Genomic DNA, 18,042 nt, shown 5'->3' with positions numbered 1-18,042 from the left:
TAAACAGACAGGGCGGCACAAGAAGCAGGAGGGCAATGACAGAAGTTGCAAGGATTCTTCGCTGGGCAGAAAATCATGTGATAGCACTGTCAGCAGTGTTCATTCCGGGTGTGGACAACTGGGAAGCAGACTTCCTCAGCAGACACGACCTCCACCCGGGGGAGTGGGGACTTCACCCAGAAGTCTTCCACATGATTGTGAACCGTTGGGAAAAACCAAAGGTGGACATAATGGCGTCCCGCCTCAACAAAAAACTAGACAGATATTGCGCCAGGTCAAGGGACCCTCAGGCAATAGCTGTGGACGCTCTGGTAACACCATGGGTGTACCAGTCAGTGTATGTGTTCCCTCCTCTGCCTCTCATACCCAAGGTACTGAGGATCATAAGAAGGAGAGGAGTAAGGACTATACTCGTGGCTCCGGATTGGCCAAGAAGGACTTGGTACCCGGAACTTCAAGAGATGCTCACAGAGGACCCGTGGCCTCTACCTCTAAGAAAGGACCTGCTCCAGCAGGGACCCTGTCTCTTCCAAGACTTACCGCGGCTGCGTTTGACGGCATGGCGGTTGAACGCCGGATCCTGAAGGAAAAAGGCATTCCGGATGAAGTCATCCCTACCCTGATCAAAGCCAGGAAGGATGTAACCGTACAACATTATCACCGTATTTGGCGTAAATATGTTGCGTGGTGCGAGGCCAGGAAGGCCCCTACAGAGGAATTTCAACTGGGTCGTTTCCTGCATTTCCTACAAACAGGACTGTCTATGGGCCTAAAATTAGGGTCCATTAAGGTTCAGATTTCGGCCCTGTCGATTTTCTTCCAAAAAGAACTGGCTTCAGTTCCTGAAGTACAGACGTTTGTCAAGGGGGTACTGCATATACAACCTCCTTTTGTGCCTCCAGTGGCACCTTGGGATCTAAATGTAGTTTTGGGATTCCTAAAATCACATTGGTTTGAACCACTTTCCACTGTGGACTTAAAATATCTCACATGGAAGGTGGTAATGCTGTTAGCCCTGGCTTCAGCCAGGCGTGTCTCAGAATTGGCGGCTTTATCCTATAAAAGCCCTTACCTAATTTTTCATAAGGACAGGGCAGAATTGAGGACTCGTCCTCAATTTCTCCCTAAGGTGGTTTCAGCATTTCACTTGAACCAGCCTATTGTGGTGCCTGCGGCTACTAGGGACTTGGAGGACTCCAAGTTGCTGGACGTAGTCAGGGCCCTGAAAATATATGTTTCCAGGACGGCTGGAGTCAGAAAATCTGACTCGCTATTTATCCTGTATGCACCCAACAAGCTGGGTGCTCCTGCTTCTAAGCAGACTATTGCTCGCTGGATTTGTAGTACAATTCAGCTTGCACATTCTGTGGCAGGCCTGCCACAGCCAAAATCTGTAAATGCCCATTCCACAAGGAAGGTGGGCTCATCTTGGGCGGCTGCCCGAGGGGTCTCGGCTTTACAACTTTGCCGAGCAGCTACTTGGTCAGGGGCAAACACGTTTGCTAAATTCTACAAATTTGATACCCTGGCTGAGGAGGACCTTGAGTTCTCTCATTCGGTGCTGCAGAGTCATCCGCACTCTCCCGCCCGTTTGGGAGCTTTGGTATAATCCCCATGGTCCTTACGGAGTCCCCAGCATCCACTTAGGACGTTAGAGAAAATAAGAATTTACTTACCGATAATTCTATTTCTCATAGTCCGTAGTGGATGCTGGGCGCCCATCCCAAGTGCGGATTGTCTGCAATACTTGTACATAGTTATTGTTACAAAAATCGGGTTATTATTGTGTGAGCCATCTTTTCAGAGGCTCCTCTGTTATCATGCTGTTAACTGGGTTCAGATCACAGGTTGTACGGTGTGATTGGTGTGGCTGGTATGAGTCTTACCCGGGATTCAATATCCTTCCTTATTGTGTACGCTCGTCCGGGCACAGTATCCTAACTGAGGCTTGGAGGAGGGTCATAGGGGTAGGAGCCAGTGCACACCAGGTAGTCCTAAAGCTTTTACTTTTGTGCCCAGTCTCCTGCGGAGCCGCTATTTCCCATGGTCCTTACGGAGTCCCCAGCATCCACTACGGACTATGAGAAATAGAATTATCGGTAAGTAAATTCTTATTTTTACCCCTATATTTTTTAGCTATTTGTTTCTATAACGCACAGAAAGGATCCCGACAGCCCAGCAACGCTGTAGATCTCTTCTTACGGTTACAGGCCAGCATTTCTAGAAAAGTTCCCTCAGCTTCCCTGACAGGATTTTTTTTGTGGGGGTGATAAATCGTCCCGTAACCGGTGATAGAAAGCCTTATTATGAAATAAAGCAGTTGTGTAGCACTATGAAAATGACAGTATGTATTGGGTTCTCCTTTCCCCCATCCTTATCCATACTTTGCTGTACTGGGCAAGTGGAGAGATGCTCCTGCTGGAAAACATTGATTCCAGGATAGAGCTCCATTTAGAGTCACTGCCATGGGCGCATATATTATGGGTAGAGGGGACGCAGAGCACACGGACTATTGGGTCCATGTGCTCCCACACCGCACATCCTGCTCCCATAACCTATGCTTACGGATTGTATGATATCCCGATGGACGGGATGCTCATAACCCTCCCCTGCCCCCTACCCTAACCCTCCCTTCCCCACTGCCTAAAACTAACCCTCCCCACTTGGTGCCTAACCCTAACCTCCCCTTCTAAGTGCCTAAATCTAACCCTCCCTCCCTGGCAGCTAAACATACCTTTCCCATCCCTGCACCCTAATGCTAACGCCCCTTCCCATACTGTCAAAGTCGAAAAGTATCATGATGCATATCCCTTGTACTAACCCCTCATGCACATGCACGCTGCTCGTGCACCCGGTCCCCCGTGCGTACACATACCCGCAAGTTGCGTAAGAGACGCTCCAGCGACTCTTGCGCATGAGATGTGTATTTACGGCGGAGTTTGTGAGCGTGTAGCGTGCGACTCGAACGTAGCATATTTAACCCAAATAGTGCATTTTGTAGATAATATTCCCCTATACCATGTCAGCGAGTATGATTAGTTTAAACAGTTCCTGGACAGAGAGATTCCTCTTTGCATGATAGGAAGGGTCAGATAAAGTTTGAAAGGTGGTGTCTAGTATCCAGCTGTAGGGTATTTTAAGGGCAACATTCCGATGCTAGTTAGGAAAGGATCGCTCGCTCCTGCGTATAGTTATGTACAGAAGTAGATTATGAACATTAACTGTATTTGCTGTAAATTACACATGCGGCGGGAATCCTGAGGATACCTCCCACCAGAGCAGTTGGGGAAAGACACAGCCCACCTGTTCAAATCCACCTATGACCTTTGCTGTAATGTAGAGACATATCCCTGTGTCCAATGAACAATGAGATTACAGTGACCATTGTATTGTGTATGCATGTTGTGTATATAAAGACCACTGTTACCTGGCCAGCCTCAGAGACTCTGAAGGCTTTCTACCTGAATAGCTGAGGACTGGATCCAGGTCGCGCTTGTGAACGATTTCCCACGTATGTATATTCTCTGTAGCCATTATTCTCTGTTATTCTGTTTAGATTTCCTTGTTAGCCTGTAGAGTATAACTTGTATCTGTTTTCCCCTTTTTCTCTAAATAATCCACTGCGGTGTTAGAGCCCTGTGGTTTTAGCAAAACCTGGTGTTGTGTTTTCACTTTCCTGCAAAGGGCTTTCTTAGCGTCTTAATCGCTCTAACAGCATACACATTGTTAAGGTTTTTAGGCGTTACATCATTACAATATTTGACTACTAAGGTTTAGAGTATAAGCACATCCATACATTGTTTTGTTAACAAGGTTTACTGTATATCATTCTGTGAGCGTCCATGCCGTTCGTGATACGCTAATAGCGTAGTAGTACGGTACTCAGTACGCCAATAGCGTGCTTGGTACGAAGCGTGAATCCGTGAGCGACGCCCACGGCTTAGCGTCTGCTGCGCTAAGTGCGTACCCATACGGTACTCAGTGCGCAAATAGCGTACTTAGTCCGTAGTGTGTATAATAAGTCTAGCGGCCATAGCGGCTCCACGGTAACAGTGTATAGCTTTATGTTTTAAGATAATATTTGACATTATCAATTGGGGGCATCGTCCGGTTCTCCTCATATCCGCAGCCTAGCAGGACAAGGCAGACTTTTATCTATCAGCAAAGGGCGGGAAGGTAGTATCCCCTGTTAGCCGTTTTGTGGTCGAGGATACACTGGTGCTGATTAGATAAGCGTCTGCTCCGCATGGTTTGTAGGGATGCTGGTGGGATCCGAAAGGTAAGAACGTAAAGCTATTGTTTTTTTTTTTTAAATCTGTTTTCTCTAACGTCCTAAGTGGATGCTGGGGACTCCGTAAGGACCATGGGGAATAGCGGCTCCGCAGGAGACTGGGCACAATTAAAGAAAGCTTTAGGACTACCTGGTGTGCACTGGCTCCTCCCACTATGACCCTCCTCCAGACCTCAGTTAGAATCTTGTGCCCGGCTGAGCTGGATGCTCACTAGGGGCTCTCCTGAGCTCCTAGAAAGAAAGTATATTTAGGTTTTTTATTTTCAGTGAGATCTGCTGGCAACAGACTCACTGCAGCGAGGGACTAAGGGGAGAAGAAGCGAACCTACCTAACAGGTGGTAGTTTGGGCTTCTTAGGCTACTGGACACCATTAGCTCCAGAGGGATCGACCGCAGGACCCGACCTTGGTGTTCGTTCCCGGAGCCGTGCCGCCGTCCCCCTTACAGAGCCAGAAGCATGAAGAGGTCCGGAAAATCGGCGGCAGAAGACTTCGGTCTTCACCAAGGTAGCGCACAGCACTGCAGCTGTGCGCCATTGCTCCTCATGTACACCTCACACTCCGGTCACTGATGGGTGCAGGGCGCTGGGGGGGGGGGGCGCCCTGAGGGCAATATTACACACCTTGGCTGGCAAATATACACCATATATAGTCCCAGAGGCTATATAGGTGTAAATTAATACCCCTGCCAGAGTTTCAAAAACGCGGGAGAAGTCAGCCGAAAAAGAGGCGGGGCTAACTCCCTCAGCATACTGGCGCCATTTTATCTTCACAGTGCAGCTGGAAGATAGCTCCCCAGGCTCTCCCCTGTAGTTTTTAGGCTCAAAGGGTTAAAAATAGAGGGGGGGGGCCACTAAATTTAGGCGCAATATATGTATACAAGCAGCTATTGGGGGAAAAATCACTCAGTTATAGTGTTAATCCCTGCATTATATAGCGCTCTGGTGTGTGCTGGCATACTCTCTCTCTGTCTCCCCAAAGGACTTTGTGGGGTCCTGTCCTCAGTCAGAGCATTCCCTGTGTGTGTGCGGTGTGTCTGTACGGCTGTGTCGACATGTTGGATGAGGAAGGTTACGTAGAGGCGGAGCAGAGGCCGATAAATGGGATGTCGTCCCCTGTGGGGCCGACACCAGAGTGGATGGATAGGTGGAAGGTATTAACCGACAATGTCAACTCCTTACATAAAAGGCTGGATGACGTAACAGCTGTGGGACAGCCGGCTTCTCAGCCCGCGCCTGCCCAGGCGTCTCAAAGGCCATCAGGGGCTCAAAAAAAACGCCCGTTTACCTCAGATGGCAGACACAGATGTCGACACGGAGTCTGACTCCAGTGTCGACGAGGTTGAGATATATACACAATCCACTAGGAACATCCGTTACATGATCTCGGCAATGAAAAATGTGTTTCACATTTCTGACATGAACCCTAGTACCACATAAAAGGGGTTTTATTTTTGGGGAGAAAAAGCAGCCAGTGTTTTGTTCCCCCATCAGATGAGTGAATGAAGTGTGTGAAGAAGCGTGGGTTCCCCCGATAAGAAACTGGTAATTTCTAAACAGTTACTGATGGCGTACCCTTTCCCGCCAGAGGATAGGTCACGTTGGGAGATATCCCCTAGGGTGGATAAGGCGCTCACACGTTTGTCAAAAAAGGTGGCACTGCCGTCTTAGGATACGGCCACCTTGAAGGAGCCTGCGGATAAAAAGCAGGAGGCTATCCTGAAGTCTGTATATACATACTCAGGTTCTATACTGAGACCTGCAATTGCCTCAGCATAAATAGTGCTGCTGCAGCGTGGTCTGATAACCTGTCAGATAATATTAATACCCTAGACAGGGATAATATTTTGCTAACATAGAGCATTTTAAAGACGTCGTCTTATGTATGAAGGATGCACAGAGGGATATTTGCCGGCTGGTATCCAGAATTAATGCAATGTCCATTCTGCCAGGAGGGTATTAGAAACCCGGCAGTGGACAGGTGATGCTGCCTTTAAAAGGCACATGGAGATTCTGCCTTATAAGGGTGAGGAATTGTTTGGGGATGGTCTCTGGGACCTCGTATCCACAGCAACAGCTGGGAAGAAATTTTTTTACCTCAGGTTTCCTCACAGCCTAAGAAAGCACCGTATTTTCAGGTACAGTCCTTTCGGCTTCAGAAAAGCAAGCGGATCAAAGGCGCTTCCTTTCTGCACAGAGACAAGGGAAGAAGGAAAAAGCTGCACCAGACAGCCAATTCCCAAGATCAAAAATCTTCCCCCGCTTCCTCTGAGTCCACCGCATGACGCTGGGGCTCCACAGGTGGAGACAGGTGCGGTGGGGGCGCGTCTCAGGAACTTCAGGGACCAGTGTGCTTGCCCACAGGTGGATCCCTAGGTACTGCAAGTAGTATCACAGGAATACAAGCTGGAGTTCGAGGCGACTCCCCCTCGCCGTTACCTCACATCAGCCTTGCCTGCTGCCCTCAGAGAAAGGGAGGTAGTACTGGCGGCAATTCACAAGCTGTACTTCCAGCAGGTGAAATCAAGGTAACCCTCCTTCAACAAGGCCGGGGTTACTATTCCAAAATGTTTGTGGTACCGAAATTAGACGGTTCGGTGAGACCCATTCTAAAATTGAAATCCTTGAACACTTATATACGAAGGTTCAAGTTCAAAATGGAATCGCTCAGGGCGATTATTGCAAGCCTGGAGAATTTCAGGGTATCACTGGACATCAAGGATGCTTACCTGCATGTCCCTATTTACCCTCTTCACCGGGTGTACCTCAAAATTGTGGTACAGGATTGTCATGACCAATTCCAGACGTTGCCGTTGGTCTGTCCCCGGCACCGAGGGTATTTACCAAGGTAATGGCCGAAGTACTTATCCCGTATTTGGACGATCTCCTTATAAAGGCGAGGTCCAGGGAGCAGTTGTTCGTCAGAGTAGCACTATCTCGGGAAGTGCTACAACAGCACGGCTGGATTCTGAATATTCCAAAGTCGCAGCTGGTTCCTACGACGCGTCTACTGTTCCTGGGTATGGTTCTGGACACAGAACAGGATAAAAAAGGGTTTCTCCCGAAGGAGAAGTCCAAGGAGTTGGCGTCTCTAGACAGAGACCTCCTAATACAAATACAGGTGTCGGTGCATCAATGCACGCGAGCCTTGGGAAAGATGGTAGCTTCTTACGAAGAAGTTCCATTCGCCAGGTCCCATGCAAGGATCTTCCAGTGGGATCTGTTGGACAAGTGGTCCGGGTCGCATCTTCAGATGCATCGGCAGATAACCCTGTCTCCAAGGGCCAGGGTGTCGCTGTGGTGGTGACTGCAGAGTGCTCATCTTCTAGGGGGCCGCAGATTTGGCATACAGGACTGGGTCCTGGTGACCACGGATGCCAGCCTTCAAGGCTGGGGGGCAGTCACACAGGGAAGAAACTTCCAAAGCCTATGGAAAAGTCAGGAGACTTACCTACACATAAATGTTCTGGAACTATGGGTCATTTACAATGCCCTAAGTCAGGCTAGACCCCTGCTTCAACACCGGCCGGTGCTGATCCAGTCAGACAACATCACGGCGGTCGCTCATGTAAACCGACAGGGCGGCACAAGAAGCAGGATGGCGATGGCAGAAGCCACAAGGATTCTCCGATGGGCGAAAAATCAGGTGTTAGCACTGTCAGCAGTGTTCATTCCCGGAGTGGACAACTGAGAAGCAGACTTTCTCAGCAGACACGACCTCCACCCGGGAGAGTGGGGACTTCATCCAGAAGTCTTCCAAATGATTGTACACCGTTGGGAAAGGCCACAGGTGGACATGATGGCGTCCCGCCTCAACAAAAAGCTACAAAGATATTGCCCCAGGTCAAGGGACCCTCAGGCGATAGCTGTGGACGCTCTGGTAACACCGTGGGTGTACCAGTCGGTGTATGTGTTCCCTTCTCTGCCTCTCATACCCAGGGTAATGAGAATAATAAAAAGGAGAGGAGTAAGAACTATACTCATTGTTCCGGGTTGGCCAAGAAGAGCTTGGTACCCAGAACTCCAAGAAATGATCTCAGAGGACCCATGGCCTCTGCTGCTCAGACAGGACCTGCTGCAGCAGGGGGCCTGTCTGTTCCAAGACGTACCGCGGCTGCGTTTGACGGCATGGCGGTTGAACGCCGGATCCTGAAGGAAAAGGGCATTCCGGAGGAAGTTATCCCTACGCTATTAAAAGCTAGGAAAGTAGTGAACGCAAACCATTATCACCGCATATGGCGGAAATATGTTGCGTGCTGTGAGGCCAGTAAGGCCCCAAAGGAGGAATTTCAGCTAGGTCGATTTCTGCACTTCCTACAAGTCAGAGGTGAATATGGGCCTAAAATTGGGTTCCATTAAGGTCCAGATTTCGGCTCTATCGATTTTCTTCCAAAATAGAACTGGCTTCACTGCCTGAAGTTTAGACTTTTGTTAAGGGAGTGCTGCATAGTCAGCCCCCGTTTGTGCCTCCAGTGGCACCGTGGGATCTCAACGTAGTGTTGGATTTCCTGAAGTCGCATTGAGTTGAGCCACTTAAATCCGTGGAGCTACAATACCTCACGTGGAAAGTGGTCATGCTGTGGGCCTGGGCGTCGGCCAGGCGTGTATCAGAATTAGCGGCTTTGTCATACAAAATCCCTTATCTGTATTTTATATGGATAAGGCGGAATTGAGGACTCGTTCCCAATTCCTTCCTAAGGTGGTATCAGTTTTTCATGTGAACCAACCTATTGTGGTGCCTGTGGCTACTTGGGACTTGGAGGATTCCAAGTTTCTGGACGTAGTCAGGGCCCTGAAAAGTATATGTTTCCAGGACGGCTGGAGTCAGGAAAACTGACTCGCTATTTATCCTGTATGCACCCAACAAGCTGGGTGCTCCTGCTTCTAAGCAGACTATTGCTCGCTGGATCTGTAGCACGATTCAACTTGCACATTCTGCGGCTGGACTGCCGCACCCTAAATCTGTAAAAGCCCATTCCACGAGGATAGTGGGCTCTTCTTGGGCGGCTGCCCGAGGGGTCTCGGCTTTACAAATTTGCCGAGCTGTTACTTGGTCGGGTTCAAACACTTTTGCAAGAGTCTACAAGTTTGATACCCTGGCTGAGGAGGACCTAGAGTTTGCTCATTCGGTGCTGCAGAGTCATCCGCACTCTCCCGCCCGTTTGGGAGCTTTGGTATAATCCCCATGGTCCTTACGGAGTCCCCAGCATCCACTTAGGACGTTAGAGAAAATAAGATTTTACTCACCATTAAATCTATTTCTCGTAGTCCGTAGTGGATGCTGGGCGCCCATCCCAAGTGCGGATTGTCTGCAATAATTGTATATAGTTATTGCCTAACTAAAGGGTTATTGTTGAGCCATCTGTTGAGAGGCTCAGTTGTTATCCTACTGTTAACTGGGTATTGTATCACGAGTTATACGGTGTGATTGGTGTGGCTGGTATGAGTCTTACCCGGGATTCAAAATCCTTCCTTATTGTGTCAGCTCTTCCGGGCACAGTATCCTAACTGAGGTCTGGAGGAGGGTCATAATGGGAGGAGCCAGTGCACACCAGGTAGTTCTAAAGCTTTCTTTAGTTGTGCCCAGTCTCCTGCGGAGCCGCAATTCCCCATGGTCCTTACGGAGTCCCCAGCATCCACTACGGACTACGAGAAATAGATTTACCGGTGAGTAAAATCTTATTTAATTTCAGTTTGGTGCAAACTGCGCACGCAACACACGTAAGACACGCACACATCTGTATTTTATTTGTGTATTTTGCATATCTACCCTTTTGTTTGCCATTAGCATTGATCACATGCTGAGAAATTTGTTGCTATTTAGTTAAAAGTAAAGAGTAATATTTAAGGGAGTAAGTGTAAAACACACACGCAGCCTGGCCCAGTTATAAAGGTTCATACAGGAGATACTGTGTGGTGTTTGGTAAGCGATTATAGTTAAATATCGCCTACATTTATAGAAGCGTGTTATTTGTGTTACTGCGGACGTATCCAGCCTTTGTACACGTGTCTCGGACAGCGTGCGAGACTGCGTACGCAACGCAAAGGCCTACACACGTGGCGTATTTTACGCAACGTGCGTACAGGTACGCCCACTTAATACAAATCACACGATAGCATTGTTTTAGTTTAGGCGACACGGTAGCCACGCGATAATAGCACAAATTGATCAGTGTCCAAAATTTAGTTTAAAAGATACTTCTCTTATTGCATCACCTCTGGGATTAGGCTGTTTCACCTGAATGAAAGTTAATTTTCTGTACAGAAAAATCAAAGTGTATATGACTGAACGAGCGTGTGTATGCAAATAAAGGTTTTGTGAACTCTGGATCAGGGATCCCATAGGACACCAGTGAAGTGAACACTTGGTGGCGTGAGATTGGCTTGCTCACGTTAACGTTGATAAGGTATAAAGGAGCAATTAGTCCGCTGACTAGGTCAAGCGAAGCTCTGAAAACTGTGGCCTGAGAAAGGTCAGCGGTGAGAGCGCAGCCCCGGGGGTTTGCGTAGTACCCATATAGGCCCGTTTTGAGAATACGCTCCGGCTGAGGTTTCGCAGCCTAAACAATCGATTCCGTTGGTCGTGCAGCGGATAAGTAATAGTTACTTATACGCAGTGCGACTGTACCGCACGTTGCTGTGTGCATTAGTTAGTTCAACTTGATACCCATTACGCAATTTGCGTACAATCGCGGGGTCATAGACGCTAATTGTACACGCAACGTGATTTGTGTAACAGGTTTTTTTTATTTTAAGGGAGTTTTGCTGTTCACTCAGGAAATCTCCAGCAACTGATATTTACTGGGAGGGGTATCATACTCCCACACGCTCTCAGTTTATAGAGGTTACACAGGGGCCCTGGGTTGGGTACGACCAGCGCTGCAGACAGTGTGTAGGTGTATTGGCCGACGTGGGCCAGAGTGAGTGAGAGCACTCGTTGGACTTTCACCGTTGCCTTATATTGAGTAATTTGGTTTTTGTAGGAATTCAATGAGAAGGCAATACCTGCAAAGAATGGGGGCCAGTTGCTCAAGTAAGGGACGATCAACCAGGGTTCAGGTTGATATTCCGCGACCCAAAGGGTCGGCAAGGTACATAATGTGTGAGAAATATGGATCACACGCAGAGATTATGTGCAATGAATGGGAACATATGACTGTGGATGATAGGGAACCATTCCCTAGGGAAGGGAGTTTTAATCCTGAGGTGTTGCAAAATGTAAGGAGAAGGATATGTCTGATAAAATCCGGAAGACAAAGGATTAGACATTATGATTGTTTACAGTTATGGCAACAGGAGGGTGAGATACAACAGGGATTAGCTCAAGCAGCTGGTTCCAACCCTAGCAGGAAACTGATAGCAACTGCACCACCACCACCGTACATTACAGGGGAGAAAATGGCTACAGAGAATGACATACTGGTATACGATAAAAGTGCACTTAATAAATGTATTAATGATAAGAGTAAAGTAGATAAATGTGTTAATGCTAATGCTAACCCGTGCAAGTTGTATCCCATCTCAAACTTCCCTCAGGGCTGCAACCCAGAAGATGAGCCCAGCACGATATCAGCACTCTCTTTAGCAGCCACCATACAAGAAACTCAAGTGGGCACGGCCCAACCAGTAAGAGCAGTAGCAAAGGCCCCTAGTGGAGGGACGGGTGAGGTCGTGTCCACAGGTAAGTACGGTACTGTACATTATGCAGAAACCATTGCACCTCACATTGTAGAGTCAACACAAAATGATGTAATTGAACTAAATCCTGTCAGGGTGATCGCATTCCCCAATGGGAAAACTGATGCAATGGGAATCACTCCCGTCAGGAACATTGCTATGCATTGCCCCTGGTCCCGGACAGAATTGAGAACAATTATGTCTGAATTTCCTGATCCCAGTAAAGATCTAGCCGCATGTCAAAAGTTTATTAAAGAACTAGGTAACGCCGCCGAACCCAATAACAAAGCGGACAGTGCTGAGGGCATGTTTGCCCTCCAATATTGACCCCGTGAAATTCATCGCTGACTGTAGATTAGATGAAGAGGTACCTCTCACTGATGAGTACAATCAGGAGAACGTAAAACAGATCAATCTGCAGTTAGGAGTATATTTCCCAACTGTTGTCAAATGGAACAAAATTTTCTCCATTAGACAAAAGAAGGTGAAACTGCTTCTGACTATTTCCACCGAGCACTGCAGGAAATGGCTAGATATACTGGGATCGAAGACATTAAGAATAATGTGCACCATAGGGAGGTAGCGGTGTCTGTATTAATGGACGGGTTAAAGGAAGTGTTGAGAACCAGGGTACAAACCACTCAACCTAGCTGGAGAAGTATCTCGGTGGCTGCCTTGAGAGAGTCCGCTATTGAGCATGATTGGAACATCATTAGGCACAGGGAGTCACAGGGGGATAAGCTGATGACAGTAAGTATACAGGCCCTTACAACAAGGACACATCAGCCTAAACCCCAGACCCCTGTTGGTAAGTCGTATGTGATAACATGTTTTAACTGTCAGAGAGAAGGACATTACGCACAAAATTGTAAAGACCCACACAAGGTATATCGACCTCCTAGACCACAACATGACACACAGTATGACGCACGAAATTGGGATCAGGGACCGCAGAGGAGAAGTTATGAACCGCATGCAGGGGAAACAAAGAGGTACCCACCAAGGAGAGACTGGCAGGTCTCTGAAAATTCTCAGTTACCCCCCTCACATATTGTAGCTGCCAGCGTGCTGTGGGGAGGTCACCACACACAATAGGGGTGGGGCCACACCTGTAGTCTGCAGCCAGTGAAATTAATTGCGAGCCTTGGAAGTGAACCTGAGGTCACAATTGATGTAGCTGGTAGATCACTACCTTTGCTTGTAGATACGGGGGCGGCCAAGTCAGTGTTAAATTCAACGGTGGGTATGAAGACCACGGGTAAAACAATTCCAGCAATGGGAGTAACAGGAGTAGTACAACACTACCCTTTAAGTAAACCAGCAGAGATTACGATAGGGCCTTTGCAGACCAAGCACTCTTTTCTGCTAGCTGCATCGGCTTTGACTAATCTACTTGGGAGAGATTTACTGTGTAAAATGGGGTGTGTCATATATTGTACTCCTGAAGGTGTTTTCTTAGATATACCCGAGAATCACGCTCAGGAAGTGCAGGATATGTTAGACTCCCCACAAAGGTTGATGTCACACACTGCTGTTACAGACAGGTGTCCATCTAATATATACAAAAAGTAGACACTAAAATGTGTCCTAGGCGCTTAAAAGGTGACTAAACCATAAATGATATATACAATACGTTCCTTTAAAAGAAGGATGATCTCGGAGTTGATTCACACAACAGGGAAGAATCGTAATTTCATCCAATTACAACATTTCGTAGTTATCCGTACATGTAAAAAAATAATAATAACATGCAATGTGTAATATTGTTTACAGTTCGATGTTCACAAAAAATATGGACAAATGGTATATTTTGTGAATAATAGGGATCCTGTGATGTCTTGCGTACCCCACTCACACTGAAATCAGTATTGGTGTGTCCATAAAGGTATCTTTTATGCAATGGTATTCACAGCTTCCAAATAACCAGACATCAATTTAAATATGCTAGTCAAACACAGGCGTACCCAAGACTCACACAGAAGATGTGGTGGGCACTCCTTAAAAGGTATCTTTATACTTGGTATAGATGAGGCGTACCCCAACTCACACTGGAACTGGATATTCTGCTCCTATCAAGGTATCTTTATTCAATAGTGGAGCTTCTGTCCAACTTTAATGGTTTGATTCGGTAGCTCATAGATATGCAGAGAAAAAGGAAACAATGGCGGACAATGTGTAGTATTGTTTGTGCAATTCAAAGTGCACAAATTGAAAGGCACTAATACTTTGGTGAATAGTAGTGGATAACTAATATCTCGCGTACCCCACTCACACCAAAGAAATTAGGTGGTGATGTGCCTGTGAAGGTATTCTTTAACCGGTGACTCTCACAGCTCATACATTGCAGTGTATCCAAAATATTAATTCCCCCAGGCGTACCCGAACTCACAGAAGATATATATCAGACACTCCTGTCAAGGTATCTTTACACCATGCTTCTTAAAAGTGGGCGTACCCAAACTCACGTTGGAATGGCACGGATGAATCCTATCAGGGTATCTTTAGCACTTGAATGGTTATTATATCCGATCTTTAGAGATTTCACCAATCAGTGCATAGTAGTAAAAGAAATCTGGTAATATTCACTGATGCCAATGCGTATTTATATCCAAAAAAATTCAAATATATACGAAAATGTAAAAAAAGTTTTTTAATCCATTCCAGAAAGAAAGTTTAAAAAGTACATATAAAAATGTGAAAAAAAATCAAAACAACATGAAAAAAATTCTCTCTCTGTCGAGAAAAGTTCTTCCAAGAAAGAATGTGGAATAAGGCTACTCACAGTCCAGATAATGTCGACGCGTTTCGGTCAGTGGACCTTTGTCAAGACATATCTGGACTGTGAGGAGACTGAGTATTTATGAGGCCCCCTACCTATCTGTGAGTAGCAGGAAGTGAGGCAATTAATTAGCCAACTTCCGATTCCTTGGTTGTGTTAATTGAATCAAAATGTCCAAAATACATTAAATATAAGTTAAAAACAAAGAATTCAACCATATTGCTAAGGTGGAATGCATATAGTTCGTGTTCTTTATGTAGAAAGTCCGTTCCCGGAGCGTCGCAATTGCCGCGCTTGGCCTTCTGGGAATCGTAGTCTTCTTATTTAGCTATGATGTCCATATATGGTTTTTCCGCCGGAACCGGAAGCAGAAATGATGTCTCGGCCGCTCAGACCAGCGGAATACGCCAAGCATTCTGGATCTTGTAGTATAGCACCCCGGACTCAGTTGGAGACGAATTTCTTAACAGTAAACGAAATAAAGTTCAAAATAAATGTAGAGGATCGATCATCAAGTTAAAAGTCAAAAACATAACTGAAATTACTTTTTTATATTAATAATAAGTTTTTTTGTTGAAACATCACTATAGTTATTATACCCCCTTCAGTGATGTGAAAAATGCTGCAAAAAGTAGTGCAATAATTAAGATATTCCCAATAGTAATTGAAGTAATCTCTGATTGTTCCTCCCTTAAGTTATTGAAAAATCATCCTCACAAGTCTGCCAATCAGACATATTATGAAACAAATTTTCCTTTTTATTGGAAATGGATACTGCTAGTATGTCCATTGTCTTAATGACATAGTGTCGTCCCATAATATCACAAACGGTGAATATAATTTAAGATGCCAAAAACTTGGTTGATTGGTTAGCCTAACCCTGTGTATATATTCTATCCATGGTCCTAACTGATATTATAGGAACCACTTTAACTCGAAATCACTGTTGAGACCTTTCGGAGTCAAGGTGTTATATGTGAAGATAGCCTTCATTTCAGCTTTTGCAAGTTGGGATATTGTGTCCCTATGTCGGATGTTATTTTTGATATGTTTAATTCCATAAAAACCAACAATATTAGAAACTGCACAGTTATGGACCTTTTTGAAATGTGAAGAAAGAGAATGGGTCTCAAGACCCTTTTTAATATTTCTTACATGTTCCCCCATTCTAACTTTCAAATCTCTTGTAGTTCTTCCAATGTTAAATAGGGAGCAGGTACATTTGATTGCATAAATTACATTTTTAGTATGGCAGGTAATGAAGTCAGTAATCTTGACTTCAATATCATTTATGCAGATACTTTCAATCTTGTTATATCCTTCACTAGTAATATTTTTGCATCCCTGGCAACCCCCACATCTATAGAAGCCTTTGGAAGTTATTCTTGATACATGCGGGGCAGAAGGGAGATTGCTAGAGACAAGTTTGGACTTCAAGTTAGGTGCTCTATGATAGATGTGAATGGGCTTTTCCGGAACAAGGGTGCCTATTATGGGGTCTTCACGTAAAAGCTCCCAATGTTTTTTGAACACTCCTTCAATCGAACGGTGTTGGGAGGTGAACTCAGTGATAAATGCCCATTCAAATTTGGGATCCTTCTGTAACACTGTTTCATTGTTAGTTTTTTTCTCCTCAAGAAGACTCTCCCTATTAATGCCCGTGAGTTTGAGTTTGGCAGTGTCTACCTTATTCCGATCATATCCACAGGCCACAAATTTTTCTGTCATGATTTGGGCCTGTGATTCAAACACCTCATTATCGGTACAATTACGTTTAAGGCGCTTGAATTGGCCAGTGGGGATCGAGTTCAACCGGTTGTTATGGTGGCAACTGGTGGCCTCAATAAAGGTACTAGAATCCGTGGGTTTGGAGTATGTTTTGGTATGGATTTTACTGTCTTGAATATACACTGTTATATCCAAGAAATTGATGCTTTCTTTGCTATTTTCAAATGAAAGTTTAATATTCAAATTGTTGGTGTTCAGGAAGGAACAAAATTCGCTCAAAGAGTCCATCTCACCCTTCCAGACGAAAAATATGTCGTCTATATACCTCGCATAAGACACCAGATTTGCCCCAAATGGGTTGTGGGACCAGATGTTATTTAGTTCCCACAGACCCATAAATAGATTTGCATAACTTGGGGCGAATCTGGTGCCCATTGCCGTGCCTGTCTTTTGGATATAGAAGTCATCCCCAAACATGAAAAAATTGTTATTGAGGATGAACGCTATTCCCTCCAACACCAGTTCTTGAAGATTTTTGGATAAATTAGATGCATCCAAGAAATATTTCACTGCTTGTATCCCATCTGAGTGATCAATGATGGTATAAAGCGAACTTACGTCCGCAGTTACCAAAATGTACTCACTCTTCCATTGGATCTTTTCTAATAGACATAAGAAATCTCCTGTGTCTTTCAGGTGGGATTTATTTTGAACCACCAAAGGTTGCAAGATAAAGTCAATAAACTTAGAAAGATTAGATGTAACAGCATCAACCCCTGAAATAATGGGTCTTCCCGGTGGTGCTGTTGCATGTTTGTGTATTTTAGGTAGGATATACATCACGGGCACTGTGGGATTTTCTACATAAATGAATTTGGCCTCTTTAGTGGTAATTGTGCCCTTTTTCTCATATTTATCAACTATTTCTTTGAGTTTGGATAGTACCTGTTCAGTGGGATTGTTTCTTAATTTCCTATATGTGGATATGTCGTTAAGTTGGCATAGAACTTCCCGTTCATAGTCCTTAAGATCCATAAGGACTATGCCTCCACCTTTGTCCGTGGGTTTGATGACCACGGTGTCAAGATCTTTTAGATCTTTCAAAGCTTTCCTCTCTCTAAATGAAAGGTTACATTTTTTGTCTGTTGGTTCCTTCTTGTAGATTTCTCTGAGAGATGTTTACAATCCTCAATTACTAGGGCCCCAAAGGTCTCTATAAATAGGCCCTGTAAATATTTGGGGTAAAAGATAGATTTTGGTTTAAAAGGGGTTACAGATAGTGATTCTCCTTCACTATTCCACTCCTGATTACTGAAAAATTTCTTAATGGTCAATTTACGTAAAAACCTTTGTATATCAAGATAGAGATCAAAGGGATTGGAGAAATTAGTGGGAGAATATTTTAGGCCCTTTTCCAACACTTTAGTCTCAACATTTTGTTGCCTTATAGGTAATTGTCTGCACTTAGTATAATATTAGGGCAATGGATATTGTCTGAATTAAAATAATTCATTATAAATAAGTGATGTAACCATACTGTATAGTGGATATATATAGTAAGGAATAGAT

This window comes from Pseudophryne corroboree, chromosome 1 (genome assembly GCF_028390025.1).
Source record: "Pseudophryne corroboree isolate aPseCor3 chromosome 1, aPseCor3.hap2, whole genome shotgun sequence".
Classification (NCBI taxonomy): Eukaryota; Metazoa; Chordata; class Amphibia; order Anura; family Myobatrachidae; genus Pseudophryne; species Pseudophryne corroboree.
The sequence above is the reverse complement of the archived record's forward strand: the minus strand, read 5'-3'. Positions refer to the sequence as shown.